Here is a 25627-nt window from a genome sequence, read left to right as displayed (position 1 = left end):
TCGTTTCAGGAAAGGCAAATTTTACATTTCATGCATTTACATGTGAACAGAAGCCTATTCCTCACCCCACCGTCCTTACCCCAGAGGCCTGACCTGTCAGATCCCCCCTTTGGAAACTTGCTCTTCTCAGGGGCTGCTCTTAGGTTATCAGATCTCAAGCCAGCCTGCGATTGGGTTTGGCCACAAGCTACCACCTCGGCCTTCCAGGATTGGAAAGCTCAGTTCTGTTCCCAGAGGAAAGTGCTTCATTCTCTGATTGGTGATTCTGCTAAACGGTGGGGGAGGGGAGATTTCAGGCCCCCAAGACCTCTCCGTCTGGCCCTTGGGGCCCATTGCGGCCTGCTACATTAGTGGGGCAGTGCAGACTGTTCTGGGCTTAAGGCCGAACTTTCAAGGAGCTGTCCAAGGTTCTGAACCCAATTGTGTAAACAATAACTTTCGGCACCTTGGACAGCTCCTTGAAAGTTTGGAGTAAAATCCAGAGCAGATTCCACTGACTTGGGAGCCACCAGCCATTAGGGCTTGAGACTCTTCTTAGGCCATGCCCCCTCTTCCAAGGTCACACCCTTCCTTGGCTCGGCTCTGCATCCTCCTTGAGTGTCTCCGCCTGGCTGGGACGTGCCTTGGACTCTGATAAGGTCTCTTGGTGGCCTGGAGGATAGCGAGCGGGGTGTGTGAGCGTGTGTAGAAACAAGCCTGCTGTGCAGTGCTAAGATATGCCTGCTCTGCCTGCTTGTGCCTCTGCCCCTGCCCACCACTGGCATGTGGCCCTTGGTATGTTACCCAGAAAGGAATGTGGCCCTTGGCCTGAACAAATTTTTCCCCTCCTGTGTTATAAATCAAAATTAAATCCAGCAGCAAAAAATGAAGGGGGTGGATCCTAAAAGCAACATTTTTGACTCATGATTTGAGGGTGTGTTTTTTAATAGTCTCCCCAACCCAGTGAGAATTCACACAGCTGCACGTGACAGGAAGGTGCCGTTACAATAGTGTCCAGAGGAGGGAATGGGAGGCAGAGATTTGCATACAATTTGCAAATGCCAACTTATATGTATTGAATGCACGTGCAGAAATCATGGGTGCAGTTTAAAGAGGAATGCCGTTTGTCTCCTCCTTGTGGGGAACCAGGCCGGCCTGTTGGTGCCACCTGCTCAGTCTGCCCCCTAGGTGGGCAGACAGCTCCGAGGCTGCCTCTGCTCTGCCTCCTTTGAGTTCTTCATTCTGAAATGGGCCTTGGGCCAAGCAGTCCTTCAAGCAGAGCCGCAGTCGCCAGCCAGACATGTTGACCCATTCAGCACAAGCCGCACGGCTGTACGATGCCAGGGCTGCTGGGTGTCAGAGTCCAAAACATCTGGAGGGCACCATAGGAAACTGCCTGATAGGCAGCCAGACCCCTGGTCCATCTCAGCCAGTATTGTCTACACTGACTGGCAGCAGCTCTCCAGGTTTCAGACTCAGGGGTTTCTGACTGAAGATGCCGTTGGGGACTGAACCTGCTTACCAGGCAGGGACTCTCCCACTGAGCTACGGCCCCTTCCCAACACGGGATATTCTGCAGCAGACACATGTTGTCCCCAATCCATATCTAAACCGAGGCCAACCCTGCTTAGCAAATGGACCATGAGGTGTTTCCCAGGTTGGCCAAGACTGAGCTAGAGGATGCCTTCAACGAGAGGACTCTCCTCTGTACAGTTGGGCACACGGACGCTCATCCTTCCATGCTGGGATTACCAGCAAGGCCCTCCTCCTCCCCCAGCCTCCGCTTTGTGGGCACGGAGCAGTGACCTGTCCCATCTCTTCTGCCAGGCCTGCCACTTTGCCTTCACGTCATGTGCTCCCTTGGTGGGCCTCACCGGCAGCCTGGAGGCTGGGATGCTGTTGCTGCTGTCAGACGTCTCTGGTGCACGGCACTGCCACCTGATGGGCAGGGCCTGCCGACAGCTGGTGAGTGAGCTGACAAGCCAAGACACCACCCCTTGCAACTGCCAGGAAAACCTTTGCCCGGTTGCTCCTTAAGTTTCGTTGCTTGGTGGTCTTCCCCACCGCTCTCTTCCCTATGTCCCAATTGGCAGGTCTGTAGTGAAGCTGTGAGGAGAAGAATGTGGAGCTGAAACCTTACTTTTGTAGTCCTGAGGGCTAGAAACTTAGAGAGGGGTCTTTGCCTGTGGAATGGTCTCCAGAGGGAGGCCTACAGGGTGCTTTCTTCCCTGTCATTTAGGCACCAGGCAAAAAAAAAAAATCCTGGTTATTCTCCTACTATACTTGTTGGAGCAAAAATAGAGTAAAGACAAAACCTTTTCCAAACCTCTATTGCATCCCCTGACCCCTGCACAAAGGCCACATCCACACCATACATTAAGGCACGTGGTTTCCTCTCAAAAATTCCTGGGAACTGTAGTTTGTTAAGGCTGCTGCAAACTGTAGCTCTGTGGGGAGTAAACTACAGTTCTCGGGATTCTTTGGGGGAAGCCATGTGCTTTGAAGGTATGCCTTGGTTTTTTGTCTAGAGAGCCCAAACTACTTTAACTGGAGGAGAGGTGCCCCCAGGCCTCGATCATTTGGGTTCACTTTCCTTGCGCACCTTGGCAACATTTGTTAGTCTTTAAAATGCACCAAGACTCACTGTTGTTTTTCTCCAAGATATTAAGACGCTTCTGGACTGTCCCTATTTTGGGGTGGGATTAAATCACATCCCAGCAAATTTAGGGCGTGCAATTAAAGCTGATTTGGAGATTTCATGCAACAGACTCGTGTCCCCAAAAGATCAGACTTTTTGCAATAAGGAAAGTGCACTTGAAAGTGTGGGTGAACTGTTGTTTTGACACAACATTGTCTAGTCCCCCGGCAAACAAATCAAGATAAATGCTCATTAAATAGCCATCTCGTCTAATCTCTTCACAAACAAATGAGGCTTAATAGTTATTGAGTAGGTCATCTGGAAGCAACCTAACATGACTCCCCCTCTGAGACTTCTTCACAATGTGGGTATCCTCAAAAAGGATATTGTAGGGCTGGAAAAGGTTCACAGAAGGGCAACCAGAATGATCAAGCAGATGGAGTAATTCCTCTATGAGAAAAGGTTGCAGCATTTGGGGCTTTTTAGTTTAGAGAAGAGGCAAGTCTGAGGTGATGTCAGAAGTATACAAAATTGCACATGGTGTGGAGAATGTGAAAAGGTTTTCTGCCCCTCGCAGAACTTGGGGACATCCAACAAAGCTGTCCTTCCAATGTTGGAAGGACAGACAGAAGAAAGACCTTCTTCATCCACTGCTGTATGGAATTCTCTCCCACGAGAGGCAGCGATGGCCACCAACTTGGATGGCTTTAGACAAATTCATGGAGGATAAGGCTATCAATGGCTACTAGCCACAAGGGCTGCCTCCACAGTCGGAGGCAGGATGCTTCTGAATATCAGTTGCTGGAAGCCACAGGAGGGGAGTGTGCTCTTGTGCTCTGGTCTAACTCCCCATTGGGGCATTTGGTTGGCCACTGTGAGAACAGGATGCTAGCCTTGATGGCCCTTTTGGCTTGATCCAGCAGGCTCTTCTGATGTTCTTAACATCCTTAGGCCCAGACAAACACAGCTCTCCTGGAGGCCATCGTGGCTGAGGTGCCCCAGTACATGCACGGCCCCTGGGAAGGGATCCGCCTTGCAGCTTGCAAGCTAGCAGGTATGAGATGATGTGTGAGGAAAGTGGAGATGGTGGCCCATTTGGGGGGAGAGGATGAAGGCCTAGGTGTGTTCCTCTTCTCCACACACCCTCCCAAGCACCATGAGAGGGAGGCCTAGAGTTGGCATCCCTGCCCCAGACTTGAGGCCCGGACTTTCCCTTTATTCCTGCAAGGAATCCTTGTGGAGACAGTGGACACTCGGCGCCTTGGATGGGTGGATCTGGAGCAGCTCCTCGAATGTGAGTGTGGAAGGCAGGCCACGCCACAGAGCCAGGAATGAGGAGCCCCACTGGAACCGGTCCAGACAGTTTCTCTGTGTGGAACTGGGGTGCGGGTGTGTGCCCTGTTGACCTCCCCAAGGGAGATGGCTAGCTCCGGTGGCAGTGGGGCAGTGGATCCACTCTGGGGTCTCAAGGAGCTGTCCAGGGTGCTGAACCTATTTGGGGAATTGCCTTCACCTCCAGCAGCAAAATATCTTGGTCTTCTTCATCTCCATCTTGGGGAGAGATGTTTTCAAAGCTAGCAGATGCCTCCCCAACACCTTCAAACCTCTCCACAGCCTGGGCAGCCTCCTCCCCCAAAAAACAAATCTGGGGAGAGCTTTGAAAGTGTGGATTGGAGTGACACCAGATGAGGCAGACTGTTGACCCACAGCACAAAAATAAAAATAGAAGCCCCAATTCCATGCTGCCTGATCTATGGGTCAATGGCCTGTGAAAGACAAAGGTTCCCTGGCCATGCCCCAAAGAATCCTTCTAAGTTGATGAGGGCACTGAGTATTCCGTTGAAGGTCACCCAACCCTAACCCCCCAACCAAGCTACAGCTTCTGGGATCCAATGGGTGGAAATGACCAGTTTCAGCCTGCCCTGTGGATGTGAGGTCGTCCACCTGAGAGCCTTCTCAATACGGCCTGGAAAATGGCTGCCAGTATTTGATTTCTTCAGAGGTGGCGCCGAGGCTGCCAGAACCAAACACTGGGGGTGTTGAAAGCATCTTGGCAAGGTGCCATGGCAAAGTATGGATGCCTCTCCTCTCTCTCCACAGCCCTCTGCCCCCTGTGCCATGACCCCTGTGCCGCTGTTCAGATTGCCGCCTCGGAAGCTGTCCGTGCCGTGCAGCGGAGACGCCAAGAGACCCAGACCAGCTCGGCTCGTGGCCGCCAAAGGAGGCCTCTGCTTTCTGGCTGGTTCTTCCGCCGGCAGCAAAAGGGCCCCCCTGACAGCCCTGGGGCCAGGTCTAACTGAAGGAGAAACATAGGAAGGCTGAAATATATATGCATAGTTTCAAGTGGCGTCTGTTTTGGAAGGAGTGCTATTTCTGGACATCTTGCTGGCTTAATCCTCCTCTTCAGAAAGTGAGAATGGAGGGGTGGGGTGGGGGTCCTGCTTGGCTGTCTTTGAAGTAGGGGAGGTCCCAACTCTGGAAGAGACCCCCCCTAGGGAGGGCCGTCCACCAGCTACCCCACCCCCATTGACATTGGCTTTCCTGGCCACAGTTTGCCACCCACTTGGTGAGCACAGGGAGGGCCAGGCGAATCCTGGCACTGACGGCATTCTGAGGGTGAGTTGACAAATGGGGAGAATGGCCCAGGGAAGTCCTTTATTCAGGCCAGGACTGGGAGGGCTCTCCTTTGCATAGACTTTCAGATGCAGGTGCAACCCTTCTCTCCACCACCTTCCCTGCAAAGCTTTTTCCTCTGGAGCCTTTCCGTAGGTGGGGCCCCCACTTAGTTCTGGATCTTCCCTGTCCTTTGACTCCCACCCCCCTTGGCACTGCTGGCCCCACAATGAAGGAGAAGTGGGGGCATCGTCAGCTAACTCCCTCTGCCTCATGCCTGTGGAGAACGACAAGAGCCTCTTGAGGGCGGCTCCTCCTGTTTTTCCTGCTCGATGCCGAAGCCTCCTTGATGTGGGACAAGTGGAGGTTGCATCTGTTTGAAAGGAGCCTGGGCAGTGGAGCCAGGTGGCTGACGTCACTGAATCCCCACTGGGTTTTAGTCCAAAGTTTCAAGGAGCTGTCCAAGGTGTTTTCATTTTAAAAACTGTATGCACACCATGATGCCATTTCGGCCTTACTCAGGACTCCGTTCACACTAGGGGAGGAAGGATCTGACCGTTTCAATTCCCTCAGTTTCTCATTTGGTCTAATCAGAAATTCAGCTCTCCACAATTCTGCAGCAATCTGACTTCTAAAAAATGTTCAGCATTTAGGTGCAAATTTTTCCTAAGGAACACATTTTTGCATGCAGTTTTGACTCATGGACGCACTTCTGCAAGCAATTTCTCCTAACATAATGCATTGTTGTGTATTTCGATGAATACATCCATTTGTTATGCACACTTGCCCCTCACACATGCATTTTTGTAAACATTGCTTGGTTGGGGAAATGCATCACAAAATTTCGATAAGTATACATTTCAAAGGAGAGTTTCAGTTCTGATATAGTTTTGGAAAGTGCAAATTTGACAAATTCGGCTTTAAATGTGAATGGAATCAATTTTCTCCCCCTTGCCTGATGCAGACATGGCAAAATAAACACACGTGAATTCCCCACATGGTGATAAGAATCCCTTACAGGAGATTTTGTGCCCGTGGAACGTCCCTGACTCAGGCGGATTCGGCTAAGCAACTGAGGGAGGGCAAGGATGTTTTGCACCCCTCGCCCTGGCTGCAATGAGCCAGGTCATTCACACAACCGGCCAGTGCCTGCTTGCTCCTCCACCACCTCCCCTTGCTCCAGATGGACCTTTTACTCTACAAGCAAAGGCGGGGCCTCCCCACTTCTGAAGAAAATATTTATTCTCTCGGCTGTATAAAGAAGACGGCGTTGGGCCCTCGTCAGGCCTGGTCGCTGGGGGGGTTCTCTTGGGCCTGAGCAGGTTGGGTCAGGTTGCTGGTGGACGTTCGGGAGAAAACCCTGGACAGAGCACTGGAGACTTTCTCAAACATGGAAGACTTCTGGCGGCGGGGCAGGGGGGCCTCTGTGGTGGTGACCGAAATGACTTTTCCCTCTTCGTCTGGAAGCAAAACAGAGCTCTTGTTATGGATTTGCATAGCCTCAGCTTGCCATTCGGGGCCACACACAAGGCATTAGACCACAGACGGGGAACATCTGTGGCCCTCCAGATGTTGCTGGACTCCAGCTCCCATCATCCCTGGCTGTTGGCCAATGCTGGCTGATGGGAGTTGGGAGTCCAACAACATCTGGAGGGCCCCAGGCCACCTCCATCCTGGAGCATGGGACAGAGGGCAATTCAGGGCCTTGATGCCTGTTGGGCAAAGCCCTTGATGGTCTTCCAACATCTTGTGAAGGTTTTGTTTTTTCTTTTGACAAGCATGTTGCTGCTCAAGCTGCTGGCTTTTGTTGTTATGCGCCCTGGCATTTTTCTGAATTACTTGTTGTCTGTCTCTTTGTATTGTTCAGGCGTTGCTTTTTTAATCTAATGGTGCAAGCTGCCTTTGAGGCTTTAGGGCAGGAAGGGGCTGTCTATCAATGCTTTAAATAAAATTAACCTACTTAATATATTTTGGAAAGTTGTCTGTCTGCTAAGCATTTGGACGCCTCTTAAGATATTATACCAAATTTTGCATGATGATTCCTGAGATCAAGGAGCAGGTTTTCACCTATGATTGGATACAACTGGATGCCATTTTGAATCAAGATGGCGGACTGGACTTTTCAAAACTGCACTGATTTTAACCACTGATTTAAAAAATGCATTTTTTTTGTTTATTTCTCATTTCTGAGCAACACCAGGTAGTAGGCACCTGGTAAATAATAAACCTAGCAGGCTTGATAAATAAGAAAAGTATCCAAGTCCCAAAACCATGTGTGCATGTGTGAGTTTACCTAATTTGCTTTTTGTAAGGATGCCTCTCCAGGGGGTGAGGAATCCCCATAACCTGACTAGGGTGGCTTGTCCTTCTCCATGTGCCTCCAGGAGGCAAAACAGAGAACAACCAGCTCAGACTTCACCAGCCTGGTGCCCTCCATAGAATCACAGAATAGTAGAGTTGGAAGGGGCCTATAAGGCCATCAAGTCCAACCCCCTGCTCAGTGCAGGAATCCAAATCAAAGCATTCCCGACAATGGCTGTCCAGCTGCCTCTTGAATGCCTCCAGTGTCGGAGAGCCCATTACCTCCCTAGGTCATTGGCTCCATTGTTGTATGGCTCTAACAGTTAGGAAGTTTTTCCTGATGTCCAGTCGAAATCTGGCTTCCTGCAACTTGAGGCCATTATCCCATGTCCTGCACTCTGGGACGATCGAGAAGAGATCCCGGCCCTCCTCTATGTGACAACCTTTCATGTACTTGAAGAGCGCTATCATATCTCCCCTCAGTCTTCTCTTCTCCATGCTAAACATGCCCAGTTCTTCCAGATGGTTTGGACTACAGCTTTCATCACTGTCCTGCCTGGGGGTTATGGGAGTTGTGGTTTGGGGCTCATAGGAGCCTGAATGGTTTTTTAAAAGTTAATTTACCCCCTATGGTACATGAGGGATGGGCAGATGTGTCAATCTTGGTTTCTCATTTTTCAAATCTTAAGATTTGTCCTCCAAGTTTCCACATTAGTTTGCATTACAAAAAAGTCCTCATGAAAATTCATCAGCAATTTAGTGCAAATTTCTCATAACATGCATATGGCCATTTTACCTAATGTACACATTTGCAAAGCAATTTTTCCTAATGTTTTTGTATGCTGTTTTCAGAAATACATGCATTTTTCTACACATTACATGGCAGGAAAATTGCATTGCAAAACTCAGAGAAGTGCAGATTTCAAAGGATGGCTGCGTTTCTGTCTGCATATTATTTTAGAGGGTGCAAATTAGGCAGCTTGACCATTAAATGCAAATGCAATCAAATTTCTCCCCCACTAGTTCTCCTGAAGTAGACCTGGCCAGGTGGTGCTGGAAGTCTCCTGAGATAAGAAGGGAGAGGACATTGCCTCCCCCTGACCACTGTTAAAAGGACAAAAGAGACCCCCCCTTCCCTCCCTCCCTCCCTAATTGGCTGCAGCACAGCTTACCGATTTCATATTCCGTGACAATTTCTGTCATTTTTACGTCCTGGTAGACAGAGGTGATCTGCAAAAGGGAAAGATGTCAGTAGGGAACAGGTTGCTGACCCACTCAGTCCAGTGTGGTCTTGGGCGGAGAGAGAGAGAGAGACAGAGACCCCCCTTCTCCTGGCTACTCCAAAGCCGTCTAGCTGGAGACTGAACCTGGGACCTTCTGTGTGTGGGAGCACAGCATCTGCCAGGTGTTAGAAGTGTGACAAGAGCAACTCCCATTTGGTCCTCTTTCCATGGCTAGGCTGCCACTGACCTGCGTCCATCTTTTGTCTGTCTTCCGTCCGTGTAAACTGACATGTCTCAGGAAGCAATTCACACCTCTGACTCACCTTCCTGTTTCTCTCTTCTCTGCTGACCACCGGAGGAGAAGGAGCCATGTTATCTTTGTCTCCTCTAGCATGAGGGGCAATGTCCAGGCCAGGCCATTGCCTTGCCTTTGAGGTCCCTTCCAATTCAGGAGTGAGGTGAGTGTCTACCTGAGAGAGGGCCTTTTCTGTGGTGGTACCTCAGTGCTAAAATTCCCTCCCCAAAGAGGTTTGCCTGCCACTCTCCTTATCACCATTTCAGTGCCAGAATAAGTCTGTCCTGATCACCTGCACTTTTAATTAACATCATTGATCATGTCTGTTTCTATGTAAATTATTGCTGTCTTGTTATTAATAATAACTAGTTATTAGTTTATTATTATTTATTAGGAGTCTGACTCCATATGAGGCAGCTTCTGGCATTCCTACAGATAGCACCGCTCGTTTTATAGAAGTGCATTGCTGGATAGATTTCCTTCTACAGTGCTGCTTGGCTTGTGTAAATTTCTTAATTGTTGCGATTTTAAATCTTTGTTGCAAGCTGCCTTGAGGCCTTTTTATGGCCGAAATGCAAAGCAGGGGCAGGACCCAATCCATGTAAAGCTCTTTGCTTGCCCCCTACCTAACTGGAATGCAGCTAGGAATATCAAGTCCTTTTTACCTCAAAAGGCCCGGAAAGATCTTCAGTGTCCCGTGTGAGGTGCATGCCAACTGCAGCTGAAATAAAATTGGGGAGGGATTGCTGGGTTATTGTGCAACCCTACTGGATCCCAAGGGGGGATGTAACTGCTGCAAGCAACCCCATGTTCCCCCTCCAAGGGGGTGAGAAAGGAGCCGCACATCTTTCTGCTCCCGTCAATGGGACACAGCCAGCCCCCGACCTTCTGCACACCAATGCTTGTGTGGGGCTCGGCACCATGCTGCTTCTACGGATGCCACAAAGAGCAACTGAACACACCCACGCAGAGTACCCCAGTCGACAAAACTGATAGTCACCTTTATCCAGAGTGTTCTCACTGAAAAGGACAGAGAAGGATGTGGTTAAGATGCAGCAATGGCAGAACCACGCTTGCTCTCCTCAGCCCCGCAGTCCCGCCACCAAAGCCTCTTTGGATCATGATCATCAGCTGGCTCTTGAGGCACGTGGCCCCTGGAGAATTGTGACCCACCCGCTCAGCCCACAGGTCACGTTGGCAGCCCTAACAGGGTGAGGGAACCTCTGTAGATCCCCAGTTCCCAGCAACCCCAACCGGCAGCATGACGAGTGGTCGCTAGTCCAGGAACATTGGGAGGCCACAGATGTTCCCTCTCCCTGTCCTAGGAATGTGAGAAGGGCTGGGCTGCTGGATCAGGCCAAGGGGGGTCCCTCTAGCCCAGCACCTGTTCTTCTCACAGAGCCCAACCAGATGCCCAGTGGGATGCCCACAAGCAGGACCTGAGTGCCCTACATAAATTCTCTCCCCACTTGGGGTTCCCAGCAACTGGTATCGAGAGGCTGCCCCTGACAGTGGAGGAGAACCCAGATCAGCAGGGAACCAGGACGGGCTTTGGTGGGGGCAGTCCCCACAGGGGTCAGTGCGGCAGGAGCTGTCCAAGGTGCTGAACTGCAGGTTCACTGACATCGGAGACACCAGTCTCCCCTGGGAGGGGGTATGTACAAGCACGTGTGTTCCCTGAAAGGAGGCTTCCTGGCGGATCGCAGCCCAGCCCCACCATGGATTGTGCTCCCCCCTCCAGCCATTACCTCTCGGGGGTCTCTGCAGGTTCCATGCTGGTGTAAGAAGCTGTGGGGGGGATGCTCTCCTCTGTTTTCGTGATGGGTGGGCTGGGCACATGGGCCTGCAAAAAGGGAGGGAGATAACTTGGTTACATTCTCTGTGCTGTGCTGCTGAAGCTGACGCTTAATTCTGGAAAGCGGGGGGCGGGGCGGTGGTCTTGCCTGGAGGGCAAAATCCAATCCCGTTTTATTTATCTTGTTTAAAAATGTGTAAGTTGCTCTCCAAAAAGCTGTGTGCCCAGTAAGAAGTCATTTTTAAAAAACAAAACAAAACTGTTTTTATAACCACAAAAAACTTCCTTATATTTTGGGAAATTCTGTGTTTGCCATGCATTGGGACACCTCTTCAGATATCATAACCAAATTGTGCTTGCGGTCAAGGAGCTGGCTTTTGTCTGTGCTGGGTTACAGTTGGGTGCCATTTTGAATCAAGATGGCGGACTGCACCTTCCAGAACGGCACTGATTTGTTGGTTGCTTTGAATTCCTGAACAACGCCTGGTGCGGGGCTGCTAGTACGACAATCAATTAGGAAACAAGAGTGAACTCTTGTATCATACAAGTTTACCCCCCAGTTCTTCCAGTGGTCTTTCAACTTGTTTTCAGAGTGGTGCATAAGCAGGATAGGGTGGGATATGTTATATCTAATTTTGTCATTCCCAAAATGTATAAATTAAAACCTCACTCTTCAATACACCTATTTTCTTGAATATCTGTTCCAGCTGTTGCTTGATACGTCAATTTAAATAATGGAATGGAAACCCAAGGAAGGTTTAGCAGCCCAAATTGAGACCTGATACAAGGAAAAAAATATCTCCTCACTCAGTAAACAGCTGGAGGGAAAAGCAGCCCATTCCCAGCATCACAGCACCCCTGGAGGACCTTTGGCCAGGTAGGACCACCTGAGTTTTACAATTCTCCACCATTAGGCCTGCCGAAAGGCAAGGGATGACTGTGGAAGGGGAGCTCAGTTTCCATTGCAGGGCACTGGCTGTGGAAGGGTCACACCTGACCATGGTGCTGATTCACATGTCCATCCTGCACCAGGTAAGGACTTCTTAATGTTCGTTTCACGTCTGCTTTACCCTGAGATTGCACTCCGAGCAATGTTTTACACTGTTAATGGTTTCTTTTATGTTTTAAGGCTGGGCTGGGTGGGGGGTTTTGAGTCTGAGGGCCGGGTTCCCTCAGGGACCACCTTCTGGGGTCCGCATGCCGGGGTAGGCAAGGTCAGGGGCAGAAAATGGGGGGGGGATGGATGCGACACTTACCACTGTAGAGAAGACTATGTTCCAGCCACGCAAAAGTCACTGCTTATCACCATCCCGCAACTAGGCCAGCAGAGGCAGGATCACAGCTTCAGGACACTAACCAGCTGGCAGAAAGCACTCAAGGGAGTTTGGAGCAGGGCTGGTGAAGCGTGTCACCCAGAGGGAGTTCCCAGGGCTGGACAGAGGAGTCCGGAGGGACACCTTCAGGCCTGAGACTCCCCACTTCTGAGCCCCTGGGCCTCGAAAGGCTTTTGGAAGCTGGGCTAGTGGCCAAGAGCAGAGAGGGGCCTCCCCAGTCGTAGTGCCTCTCCTTCAAAGGTCCCTCCGTTGGGAGGCTCATTGAGTACCCATCCACTGCCAATGCACAGCAAAGAGCTTTTCATATCAAAACCCTTTGCGTAACCTCCATGTGTTTCACTGGGGCCAAATGTTTCCTGGTTCATTTTACTGAGTTTGGTTTTGAGCGCAGATTTGACCGGTCACATGTCTTATCTAGTTTAGCCCTTGAATGCTGACTTCACTTGGTTTTGAAACGTCAGCATTTTGTTTTCATGGTTCATTTTACTTTTTACTGTCCTCCTGTGTTTGGTTCTTGTCTGTAATCAAAGAGTAGATTTTGACGAGCATAAAGAAAGAAAGCGGGTTATTATCGCCCCCAGGGGTAGCCTCTGGCCCTCAGTGCACGAGGGGGCCTCTCCCTTCGGCCTACCTCATGTGCTTGGCTGGCCATCGACTGGGATGTGACCTCGGTCTGTGGAAGAGAGGGAGGTTCCTGCTTTGCTTTGAGGAGATTGGCCTCGGTGCTGGTGCTGGACAAGGTTAAAGACGGGCAGCATTTGCTCAGGGACAGGCTCTTTTTTCGGCTGACACTGCTGGATGCCTTTGGCAGGAGAGGGTCGCTCGGGGTTTGCTGTTTGAGGGCAAGGAAAGGAAAAAGATCACTGGCTCACAGAGTCCCATTGATATCCTACCTTTTCACTCACTGAATTGCCACAGCCGTGGAGAGGCCCAAACAAAAACAACAACAACAGAGGCGTTACTGGCACTGGCGTCCTGTCCCTGCCGTGGGATCCCAGTGTTGGCTGGAGGAACAGGACTCTGATTTGGATGATGTCCCACTCGAGGGGGCATCCTTAGCACCCCCTTCTCCATTCCTCTGACCCGAGCATATGGCTCTTCTGGGGCCCTCGGAGTCTGAGGATGGTTTCCCTGCAGGCTTGCCTGCTTCAGAACCACACAGGAGCATGTGGATGCCGGATAGGCTACTGGCCCTGTAAATATCGCCAGCAGCTCTCCCCAGGGTGGGGGCACAGAGCCACAGGGAAGTCATGTTGCAACATGCATAATATTGAGAAGTTGCTTTTGTTTGCAGTTATATTTGCTGTTGGGTTACTGTTTTATTGTTTTTTTTTATTAGGAAATTGTTTTTGCAGTTGCTTTTGAGATGTAGTTCTGTTCACCTCGTTGTAAGCCGCCTTCAGTACAATTTGTTGTGGGGAAAAAATGTAAATGTACTGCCTTCCAGTCGATTCCGACTTATGGCGACCCTAGGAAGAGGGTTTTCATAAGGCTGAGAGGCAGTGACTGGCCCAAGGTCACCCAGTGAGCTTCATGGCTATGTGGGGATTCGAACCCTGGTCTCCCAGGTCGTAGTCCAACACCTTCACCACTACACCACACTGGCTCTCTGTTGTGGAAAGGCAGCATACAAATAAAATGATGAATGAATGAATGGAGTCAAGCCCCGACAAAGCTTTTTAAGGCCTCCGATGACTCCCTCAGCCTTTGCTGAGGTAACATCTCCCAAACTCATCTAGGGGGGCCCACTAGGAGCTGTCCAGGATCCTGATTCCCTCAGGGGGGCAGCCTTTTGGTGCCTTGATGCCTCTGGGTGGCAGGGGGAAGGGATGGAGGCAAAAACTGGGCAGCGGTGCAGGGGGGGACTCTTACCTTTGTACAGAGGCTACACTCCAGCTGTGCAAAGGTCAGAGCTTGTTACATACACACACACACACACACTCAAGGCAAACAAGAGGCTTCATCACCATTGGAGGGCACTTTCCTTACAAGCAAACGCACTCCAGGAGGGTGCAGAACAGGGCCAGGGAGGGGTGTGGCCTGAGCACGTCCTGAGGGTCAGACAGAGAAGCCCGGGTGGCTGCATTTGGACCACAGGGCTCAGGGTCACTAGCTCTGCTCGGGGCTGCTGCTCTTTGCAGGAAATCCCTACCGGGGGCCCAAGTAGTTCTGCTTGCTCTCCTCTGCTACACCCCATTGTGATTGTCTCCTGATGTCCATTTTCTGTTAATCCCTTGCCTAGGACCAGTGGCGGCTCCATGTCAGTGAGCCACTGGAATCCACTCTGGGCTTTAGCCCAAACTTTCAAGGAGCTTCCAAGCTGCTGAAGTTTCAAATGAAACCCGGAGCGGATTCCACTGCCCCAATGACATGGCGCCACCAGCCGCCACTGCCTAGGTGGCTAATCACGTCATGAACTTGCTGAGAGAAGGCCCTGCTAGCACTCCCCCCCCACTTCTGCTAATCCCCTTGGTCCAGAGAGCGGTCCTTCCCTTTCTCCAGCCCCTCTAACTGCCTTCTCAGGATCCTGACCTCGGCCCGGACTTCCCCTGCACCCTCTTGTCCAAGGGGTGACTCCTCCCTCAGCTGGGAGGACACGGCATGTCCCACACAGGGTGCCTGCCTGCCTGTCCTCTCCTCTCCTCGCTTACTGGCAAGGTGTCCTGCCGCTTCATGAGAGTCGGGACCTCGAAGTAGAAGGACTTGTGCTCCTTCAGGACTTGCTCCTCCTCATCACTCTCCATGTCATCCATGTTCCGCACGCCAGCAAAGTGGACCTCATCAATGTCATGGGCCACCAGGCGGAGGATAAGCTCTTGCTTGCTCTCCACATCCTTCAGGAGCTCCACTTTGGTGATGTCAGGCTTCATTAGGCTTTGGAAGGAGTTTCTGCAGACGGCCTGGAATGCAGAAGGGAAGGGCAAGGAGGTGGAGCGTCACCTTTTAGGGGCAGTGGCCTCTTTACAGCATGCGGAGGAGGAGTGCCCCACCCCCCACGGAGTGGGATGCTCCATGAAGCCACGGTTCACCTGCGCCAAGTCTCGGTCCATGACTTAGAATAGGTTACAAAATGCAGGACACCATAACACAGGCAAACACAACAAAGCCGCCCATGATGCTAAACACCTTCACCTACCGACAGTCAACAACAAGGACAAGATCCTCCCCCACTCCTTGCTAACAGACGGACCCAAAGAACAGGCCATAAATAGGCCAAGGGGCTTCCTTGGTGGGGAGAGTGCCCGTCCTTCATAGCTCTGCGTGTGTGCCACAGGAAGCCAGGGAGATGTGGCCCTTTGCCCTGAGTCACCTGAGTCATGGCCCCTCTGTGTGGGGCTCATTTGCTGGTGGGGCTGCGCTGCAAACAGATGCTGTGTCACATCCTGTCCAGTGGAAACAGGTGGCTCCAATGTCAGCGGGGCAGTGGAATCCGCTCTGAGTTTTAGCCCAAATGTTCAAGTTGAAAGCACCTTGGACACCTCCTTGAAAGTTTGGGCTAAAACCTGGAGTGGATTCACTGCCCCACTGACGCTGGAGCAACCGCTGCTGGAAGACAACAATTTGGCACGGACACTGCTAGTTAACTAAAAGTAGCCCCTCCAGAGAAAACACCTTTGGAGCCAGATAGGGGCTTTGTGTGTGCGCGCTGCAGAAGACGCAAAGCAGCAGCACAAGAGGCAGAGCGCACTAATCTGAATCCACGTCCACTCGCCCAGGCAAACCGCGGCCGCCACCTACCTCCCTGGGCTTCACCCCGAGGCGTCCTGCCATGTCCAAGGATGGCCGCCGTTCCTTCCTTTTGTTGACTTCTGGGAGGGTCATCCCGCTTGAGAGACTCTTCCCTGACGCAGAGGCTCTCCTTAGCTCCGTTAGGCTCACCCCTATCTTCGACAGGCATGTCTTTTTCAGCTTCTCCAACGGCTCTGTTTTTATGGACAGCACCGCTAAATGATCTGAGATGATGTCTGGGTCAATTTTCAAGGGCCTGTGCCCAATGTAGGGGATGATTCTAACCGGCAATTCGTCAGACTGCAGCAGGGCCTCTGGGATGGCATCGTCTGGCATGCGTGGCAGATTGGTCAGCTCCAGGAGGGAGAGGTCTTCCTCGGGCTCCCGGTGGGAGCTGACCTGAGCAAGGACTTTGCCGACAATGCGATCCAGTTCCAGAGCGCTGAGGGTTTCGTTCTCTAAGTTTTCGCCGTAAGAGTTGCTGCTGATACTGAAGCTGGAGATCTCATTGATAATGATACTGGCGACTTGCTCAGGGAATATGACTTTGTTGGTGGTCATGTCATTGTACAGCTCTTGCTGGGACCCAGATTTCTCCAGGACATTGCTGATGACAGAATGGACAACCTGGTTGACTGTGTCTTCATACTGCGGATCCAGCGTTGGCTGATCGTCAGAAGCCACGAGGCCGATCTTGTTCCTTGACATTTCTCTCTCCACGGACGTCTTCAGCTGGCCAACAATTTCATTTACGTCTGTTTTAGACCAAGTCTTTTTCTCATGGAATCCAAGATCCCGCTGTGCGAGGAGGATTTTCGTGAGGAACCGGCTGAGGATCTCCTCCAAGAATGCCACGGGCACCACAGGCACTTGAGTTGCCGAGGACTCTTCCGTGGCTTCCACTGCCCCTATGTTGCCAAGAAATTTCTTGACTATCTTGTCTGTTTCCAGCCTTATTGCACTGCTGGAGTGTCGGGACAACTCATCCTCTGAGTCAAAGACTGACTGGAAGTCACGCCTCGAGATTTCGCTCACCATGAAGCATGCCACCCTGTTGACAAAGTCCTCGTTCTTGTTTGTCAAGTCTTCATACACGGAGGCTTCAGAGTTGGAATGTTTCAGGATGTCGGTGTAAACAGAGTCCACTACCTCACCAACCGCTTGGCTGTCTTCCCAGCCCAAGTCTTCCACATCGTCCTGCTGCCAGACACTCAGCTTATTCTTTGAAATGAGCCCTTGCAAGGAATTAATTATTTTTTTGGCCACCTCCTTCATAGAGGTAATGCTGCTTGCCTCCATGTTGTCCAGAGGAAGGGAGCTGAACATTTTTGACAGGAGTTTAGCAGCGACCTCCTCTATGATGATAGACGACAACCCCTTGAGGTGGGATCGCAATGGCGTCTCACCCACTGGTGGCTCGGGACTGCCCCCATATTGATCCTCCAGGTCTATTTCTGCTTCAATGACCTCTTGCTGTCGGTTCAGCTCCTCTGAGAAGTATGTCTGCATCTGGTTACCAGAAATTGCTTTGATCACAGAGTCCGTGATCCTCTCTGCAAGGATTGTGCAGCCTGCCTTGATGCATTTCTCAACTGCTGCCATGGTTCCGAACTCTGGCAAAATATTGTTATAGATGGAGTTGGCCACAGTTTGGCTCACCACACGGTTGGGCTGCACCCTGTCAAGGTACTGGACCTCTGTGTTCTTGTCCTTAGAGATTTCTGCCATCACTTTGCTCAGGAGCTTCATGTGAATGAAATCAAATTCAGCACACTGGTCTTCAGCGTCAGCAGATGCAGAAGCTGTTATGGGAAGAGGGAGAATTCTGGATAAGAGGACTGCGAGAACATCATGGATGAATCTCTGAGACACCAGCAGTGGATTTGGTGTAGCAGTCTGGGACGGAGTATTGGTTTTCTTCACTTCCATCAAAACTTTCTTCGCCATCTCTCCAAATTCAAAAGGTTTAGAGACTGGGCTCTGGGGTGTCTTTGGCAGCCCCTGAACCTGGTAGCCTAGGATTTCTTGCTTTATTGCATTGGCCAGTCTCTCTGCTAACATGTGATTGCTTTCCTTGTCTGTGCCGATGGGGACTCCGGAATCCCAATCTTGCAAGATGCCACACAGAGAGGCATGGATAATTTTAGCAACCTCCGTCTTCCCCACAGCCGGGAAACTCTGTCCTCCATCAGGGAGCTGCAATACCTTAACTGGGGATTTTGCAAACTCCTTCAAAATGGATTCAACCAAATTTGTGAGGGGGGGCTCTACTTCAGGCTCTGTCTCTTTTGTCTTCAGCGTACATACATTGGTTGTTGATGAGAGCAATTTGCTTATTAGTCCACTAAAAATGTCCTTTAAGAAGGTCGATGAATAAACATCACTTCCCTCTTCATCCTGCATTGACTGCACCTCTCCTTCACCAAGCTTCACATGGTGGATTGTCCAGCCAGTTGTTTTAGCAGAAAGGGCAGGAGGAGGGTGAGATTGGCTGGGAGGTGTCTTGGGAATCGGATAGTCCTGCCTTGATTGACCGCGAAATCTTGTGAACTCTTCTGCGTTGGTTTCGCACTTCCTATTTGGAGACTCAGATTTGATACAGACAGTCTTGTAGATATTTTCCACAAGGCTTTGAATACTTTTGCCTGCACGAGAAGATGGCTCTACCTTCATGCGCTTCATGGGAGGACTTCTGTTTCCTGCACCAGCCACTGCTGGGTCACAAGAATCCAATGAATTGATGGAGACCCATGATGGAAATATTCTGTGCATTATCTTGATAAACATCTCTCCAAACAAAGAGCCAGAGGAGGTTGTACCTGGTAGGATCGTTTCAACTCTGTCAAGAATCGTCTCAGCTTCCAGAAATGAAAACAGGTAAGGGGTAGTGTCCCCAGTAAACAGAGGCAGCAACTGGTATCCAAAGATTTCTCCGATTATTAAAGGGGCGAGTTTTTCTGCTAACAAATGTCTATTGCTTTGGAAGGCTTTAAAAATCTCAAACTCTGATCCGAGTTGTTGCATTAACTTCTCATAGATGGAGTTGCTTATTTGAACCACCTCTTCGGCTGCTATCTGTGGGAGAGGCAAGTCTCCCTCCGCACTCTGAACAACCTTTATTTCTGACATTTTAAATTCACTGACTAAAGCATTTACTAGTGCAATAACTAGATCTCTCATCTCTCGCTCTGATAAATTGGTGTCTTTGGAATATGCCAAAATGTTTGGGGATGACAAGATTTTACAAAAGAAAGCAACAACAACATCCTCCAAAAATGTAGCAGAATAGATGCATTGAGAAATCGGCTGTCTTTCTTTCTGCTGTTTGATGCATTCAAGGGTGGAGGAATCATTGCTATTTAAAAATGGGTGGAGATGGAAATTCAAAATTTCCCTTATGAGCAAATTGGCAACTTCAAGGAGAGTGCTGTTCCTTTGGTCCCGGAGACTACTCTGAAGTTCACTTTGGGAATTAGACTTTTGCAAAATCTGGTTGTACACGGAGTTAGCAATGTCCTCCTCTGTTTCTTGGTCCATGTCTGGAATTCGCTCTGAGTTGTTTTCCAGCTTGATTTCATGCGCTAGAATCTCTTTGACGACGTAGCGCTTCAGGCTCACCGCCATCTCCATGAAATCTGTCTCTGAGAAGTCTGCCTGGTCTCCGATGTAAGCAGCGATGCTCTCTGGAGTGGGAAATATTTTCTCCAGCAGCTGGTTGAGCATATTTTCTAGGAGACTGAAAGGGAAGACAGTCACGCAGGAGCCTGGAAGGTCCCTGGCACAAGGGCCCACCTCGTACGCGGGTGCCTCGTCCAATGTCAAAGGCTGAAGATGATACTTAAAGATTTCATTAATGATGAAGCAAGCTATCTGAGTGACATATAAGTTCCGCAAGCTTTCTCTGTCCTCCGGAAAGGGCTGCTGCAACAGAACTTCATGCAGGACATCGCAATAGACAGACTCCACCATCTTCCCTATGGCTTCTTCCGGAATGCCCGCTTCCTTCCCATTGCCGTAAGTACTGGTCCAGATGCCCTGTTTCAAAACAATGTCCACAATGTCCTTTTTGAGCTGGGCAATTCTGCTACACAGTTCAGAGTCAAAGGGGACTTCTTCCCCTGGACCTGAGCATGGAGCGGTGTTAGAAGGAGGTGGGAAGATCCGCAAGAGCAGCCTGTCAACGATGGCCTCTAACACTGGGTAGGAGAGCACAGTGGTGTAAGGGGGCAACGGGCTTGCCTCGGGGCTGCCCTCATCTATCACCAGCCTTTCTTGAAGGAGGCACTTTACTTCTACTGCATTTGATGGAGCCCCTGGTTGAAGCAGATGATCAACGGTGCCTTCAAATACCATTGTGGCCATTTGACGAGACAAAGTGTCCCTCTCATCTTTGGTATCTTCATCAGACAGCAAATCTTGTGCAGCGTCCTTGTCAGGTGACTTCCAGTCCCCCAAAGTTCTGGTCTCTGTAGGGGAGCCCGGTGGCTCCTTGGGTCCCTCCTGGATGTTGAGCTGAGCTTTCGTAAGCTCTTTCGTAAGGGACTTCACCAACCTCATGGCTGTGTCTTCTGTGTCATCCCCAGGGGCACTCAGAGGGGGGTCCAAAAAAGAATTGGAGATCCTTGAAATTAACTCAGAAATTATTTCTCCTAGGAAGGAGGAGGGGCTAGATGTACCTTTCTTTTGCCCCTGGGTTGTACGCCATAGGTCCAAGGGCTTGATAGCAGTTCGGTAAACTTCTAGTCCTGCCATGGAGTCCCCTGCAGCAGCTCTGTCCCAAGAAGGAGACTCTTGTCTGGACACAAAAGGCTGAACATGTTGTTGGAGGATATCTCCAACAAGAAACCCAGCTATTCGGTCAATAAGGCTGTTGCTCTTATTTTTCACTTCTCTTTGGACTGCTTCAAGGGAGCCAGATTTCTGTATGATCTTGCTACACAGGGAATCTGTCATGTTCTGAACATCTTCCTCTGAATATTCATATTGCCCTGGGTGGGCATCTTTCGTAACCCTGATTTCATGTTTTAAAAGTTTCATCCGGACATCATCAAGCAACTGGGTGGAGAGTTTGTTGAGGTCCATTTCTGATGGGAGCCTTTTCCCCCAAGGAGATGTAGCATCTCTGGATGATGTGGAAGGGAAGATTTTTGATAACAACCCAGCAATTAAATCTTTTAGGAATCCTGATGACAAGAGAGTGCTAAATGGCGAGTGGCTCTCATTCTCCTCCCGAGTTTCCCGGAACTCGTCTCTAATATTTTCAGGAACATCTGCATGAAACAGAGTTGAAGCCTTGGGCAAATCTCCAGAAAACAATGGATGCAGAAGGTAATCAGAGATGCCTTTTTCAACCAGCCTCTTAATATTTTCAAAGAGGGCACTTTCCTTCCCATGGCTGAGGTCATCTTCTGGGGCCATCTCTCTTTCTCTTGATAGAGTGTTACATACAGAGTCAACCACGCTGTCAATGACGTCTGTCAATTGCTCTCCCAGACTCTGCTCCTCTCCTTTTGGGATCCCACTGACTGTAGCCCTGCCAAAGTGCAAGTTAATGGAACTGGCCAAGTTTTTGGCCACCTTCTCAAGCTCAGCTTCACACACCCCTCTGCCCACGTCTTTTTTGTCTACTGAAATGCAGAAAATCTTGGATAAAACCCTGGAAACTATTTCTTCTAAGAACCTAGCTGGGAAAACCCCCGTGCGAGACGCCAGGGGCCCTCCGAGGCTATCCAGAACTGTCCTGACGATGTTCTCAGACAGAGCTTCAGGATTGGGGCTTCCTGGAGGGGACTCTTCCTTAAAGAGGAATCTCTGAAGATGATTGTTAGTAATTTCCTGAATGATGAAGCTGGTAATGCAGTCGACAAAAGCTGTGTCCCTGCACTTTACATCTTTCTGTATAGACTCCTGCGAGCCAGACTTTTTCAGCATATTTCTGTATACTGAATCGACCATGTTCTGAATCTCTTTCTCTGAATGGGAACGGCATGGGTCGTCCTTCTTGGCGACCCAGATTTTGTGTTTTGAAATGGATGCCATCACTTGCTTGATCATGTAAGAGCAGAGCTCATCAAAATCCGCTCCTGGCAACCCCTTCCTATCTCGCTTCCTTGCGATGCCCTTGGAGGATGGGAAGAGTTGAGTCAGGAGTCGGTTGATTACCCTTTCTAAATACTTCTGAGATAATATGGTGATGTAGGTCGGAGGAGGCTGCCTGTGCTTTTGGGCGCTAGGGAGGCAGATGCAGCATTCAATCTTCTGGATGATGTGCTCAGCCTTTACGTTCTGATAGGCATTCTGGGGCAGCCTCCTGCATACCACTGGAGGCAACTGGTAATCCAGGATCTCTGTCAGGATAATTTCAGCTGCCCTCTCAGCCAAAGTCTGCATGTCCCTTCCTATATCCCTGTCGGCAGCTAACTGGAATCCAAACTCCCTTAAAATGGAGTCAACGATTTTGCTGATGGTTCGGCTGTCCACCAGTGGGAAGTATGTTTTATCCTCGGCCCCCGGTAGGATCCCCACACCTCCCTTCTTAAACTCCTCCACCAGGGCACTGACAAATAATGTGTTCATCTCATAGAGGCCAATACAGGTCTCACTGTCATATTTGTTTTGCAGCGAAGAAAATATCTTGGTCAAGAGCTGAGAAATGGCTTCCTCCAGGAACGATGCAGAATAAATGGCTGAAAACTCTGGCTGGAGCTGCCCATGATCCCCATGCCCTGTCACTGTCACCACTTCTCTCCGGTAAGATTTCATGGTGCAGGTGGCTGAATACGGCCTCGTTTCCCTCGGCCTGCCTGCTGGCACAGCTGCTCTGGAGCTGAGCGTTCTGTGCTGCATGGCTGTTTCCAGGACCGTCTTGTTCCTCTCTCGCATGCTCTTGCGTGTTTGACGCCTCCCTAGAACTGTCGCTTTCAAGTCTGGTTTCTTACCTCTCGGCAGCGAGGAGTATGGTTCCCATTTACTGCTTCGTGTGTGCTTTCTACTGAAGGCCTGTCCGCGAGCCTTTCTAGATGGTGCCTGTGAGAACCCTACGGCCTTCTTTGAGAAAGATTTCATGTGCCCCGGATGCTCGATGCTCAGGGAGAGCTCTGTCATGACAGGCCTCACCAGGGTGTGTGCCAGGATATCAAGAGCAGCTTCATAGGAAGACACCCCTGACTCAGCCTCCACCCAGGGAGCTTCTGTGTACTTAATGTCGTACGTCAGAACGGAGGAGTTGGAGTCTGTCTTGCGGGCTTTCACCTCTCTACTGGAATACTGGAAGAGCTCGCCATCGCTGACACACCTCTGCACATCACAAAGCTGCTCATCCTCTGGGAACTCGTCAAAAGCAAAGGTGCCGGTGAAATGGTCTGTCGTGAGGCATTTGTCCAAGAGTGTCCGTATGAGCTTTTCACTCACGACATCCAGCAGGATGACAGACTTGGGGGAGAGTCCCAGGTTGCTGCTGAACATGTCGTGGCACAGCCTAGAAGAGTGTGGACATACCGAAGAACAGAGGGGCTGCCTTTTAGACAGCAGATCTGTCTCTCGATAAGGCATCATGTTCTGGGATCTGGGATCCACGAAGGGCCCTGCAAAACCACTTTGGGACTGGTCAGGCCACATAGAGTCCAAAATGATGTGCAAGACTTTGTTGACAATGTTTTTTGACTCGCTGGTCTTCAAGCTGTGGATGAAGCTGTCCAGGTTGGAAGCGACGCAGCTGAGCCTCTGGTTTTTGCGGGCAATTTGGCTCATTGCTGACAGACCCGACGTCCCTTTCACGTCACCAGGGCCTCGGCAGTCTCCTCTGGAGGCTCTGCTGAAGCAGCGCGAGTTGAGGAAGCGCGGCTGATGCAAGAAAGTGTCCCCAGTTTTTCCTTCATTCCTGTATCTGCACCTCATTTCGATTTCCAGGGACAGCAGGGTGCCAACCTCCTTCACAAGAGGAAAATAGACGTCGTCAAAGTCAGCCAAGCAGAGAGGCGGGAGGCAAATGTACTTTGACCGCTTTGCCCCAAAGCCTTTCCTGCTGACCATCTCCTGCAAGATGTTTCGCTCACACAAGAGGCCAATGATGACCTCTGAGACGTGGAAGGACAGTTCTTCAATGTTAATGGGAGGGCTTTTGGGACTCCTGGGCCCGTGTACAGGGCAGCAAGTGTCCACAGAACAGAACATGGAGAGGTTGCTGTCAAAGAACTCGTTCCTCTCTTGAGTGTTATGTCGCATGCAAGGATTCAAAATGCTTAGGAGAACATTGCAAACCACGGCCTGGGTTAAAGGCTCCCAGAACACGTTGAGGCAGGAAGATTGTTTCCTGGTCAGTGGCAAGTATGTGCTTCTCCAGATCCGCTCCTGAAGCCATCTCGACTCAGATTTGATCAGCTCTTGTTTCCAGGCTGGCAAGGGAGTCTGAAGGCCCTTCTCATTCAAAGCATCTGGGGAAGGGAACACGGAGAGGTTACTGAAGCACAGTAATTTTTAAACTTTTATACTTTGTTTAATATATTGTCTTGTTTGTTGCTTGTGTTTATCATTTGTAATCTGATTTTATTGTGATACTTCTGTATTTTAACCTTTCTGTACACTGCCCAGAGAGCTACTTGCTATGGGCGGTTTATAAATGAAACAATAAATAAAATAAATAAATAAACACCATGAGCCAAGTCTGGAAATCCCCAAAGGGTGCCCTTGGGGAAACCACTCTCGGGGGCAAGGGGTCTTTCGTGCTGCTTTTATTATCATTACTGGGTTACACCTGACTTTAGTCATACTCAGGGGAGGCCCATGTTAGTCATACCCATCAATTTCAGTGGGTCTACTCTGAGTAGGACTAAAGTCAGATACAACCCCATAATTATAAACTCTGCATTTTACAAAAAGCTGAATTCTGCACCCTGAATTAAACAGGTAAATTGGCCCAATTTATATAAACATACTTAATTTGTAATTTTAAACTTTCTACCACATTTAACCAGCATTTCTGGCCACAGTGGTGGCAGGACAGAGGCTCTACCAGCCTCCTTGTTCAGGATGCCTCCCTTTTCGGACAGGCCCTCCTCTTTGGCTCTTCTTTGGGAGGGGAGGGGAGAGGAGTGGAAGGGGGTGGGGTGCCTGGGGGAGAGGAAGAGGAGGACTATGGCAAGGATGAGAGGGCAATGAGTTTCAAGCCCTTGAGTTTTGAGGATAAAAATTACACAGGGAAAAAAAGGATAGGCACCACCAACTGCAGGCACACACACCCCGTGAAAAAAAGATGCTATAGGCACAAATAACACACCACTAGACAGCAATTGGTAATGACCCACACATTTTCTTGAACACCGTTTGCCTCCTGTTTCATTGATTTTGGTTTTGGAAGATGCGACATCGGGGGGGGGAATCTGAATGCAATTGGGAAATTCTGCATCCTTCGCAATGTATTTGGCCGAATTTAAATTTTCAGTGACATTTTACAAACACATTTTGGCTAGAGACAGGGGAGAAATTCAGTTTTGTTTGCATTTTATTGCAAAGCTACCTAATTCACACTTTCTAAAACAATATGTGATCCAAAACACAGGTATCCTTTGACTTTTCCACTTCTCTGAATGTTGTGATGCAGGTCTCCAGCCAAATAATGTGTGTAAAAATGCATCTGTCAGGCAAACGTGTACATAAAAAGGCAAACACATTCGAGTAAAATAACATAAAAAAGACAAGCATTAGGGGAAATTGCATGCTAAA

The sequence above is a fragment of the Rhineura floridana genome, chromosome 21 (assembly GCF_030035675.1).
Source record: "Rhineura floridana isolate rRhiFlo1 chromosome 21, rRhiFlo1.hap2, whole genome shotgun sequence".
Taxonomy (NCBI): domain Eukaryota; kingdom Metazoa; phylum Chordata; class Lepidosauria; order Squamata; family Rhineuridae; genus Rhineura; species Rhineura floridana.
This window is presented reverse-complemented; position numbering follows the sequence as displayed.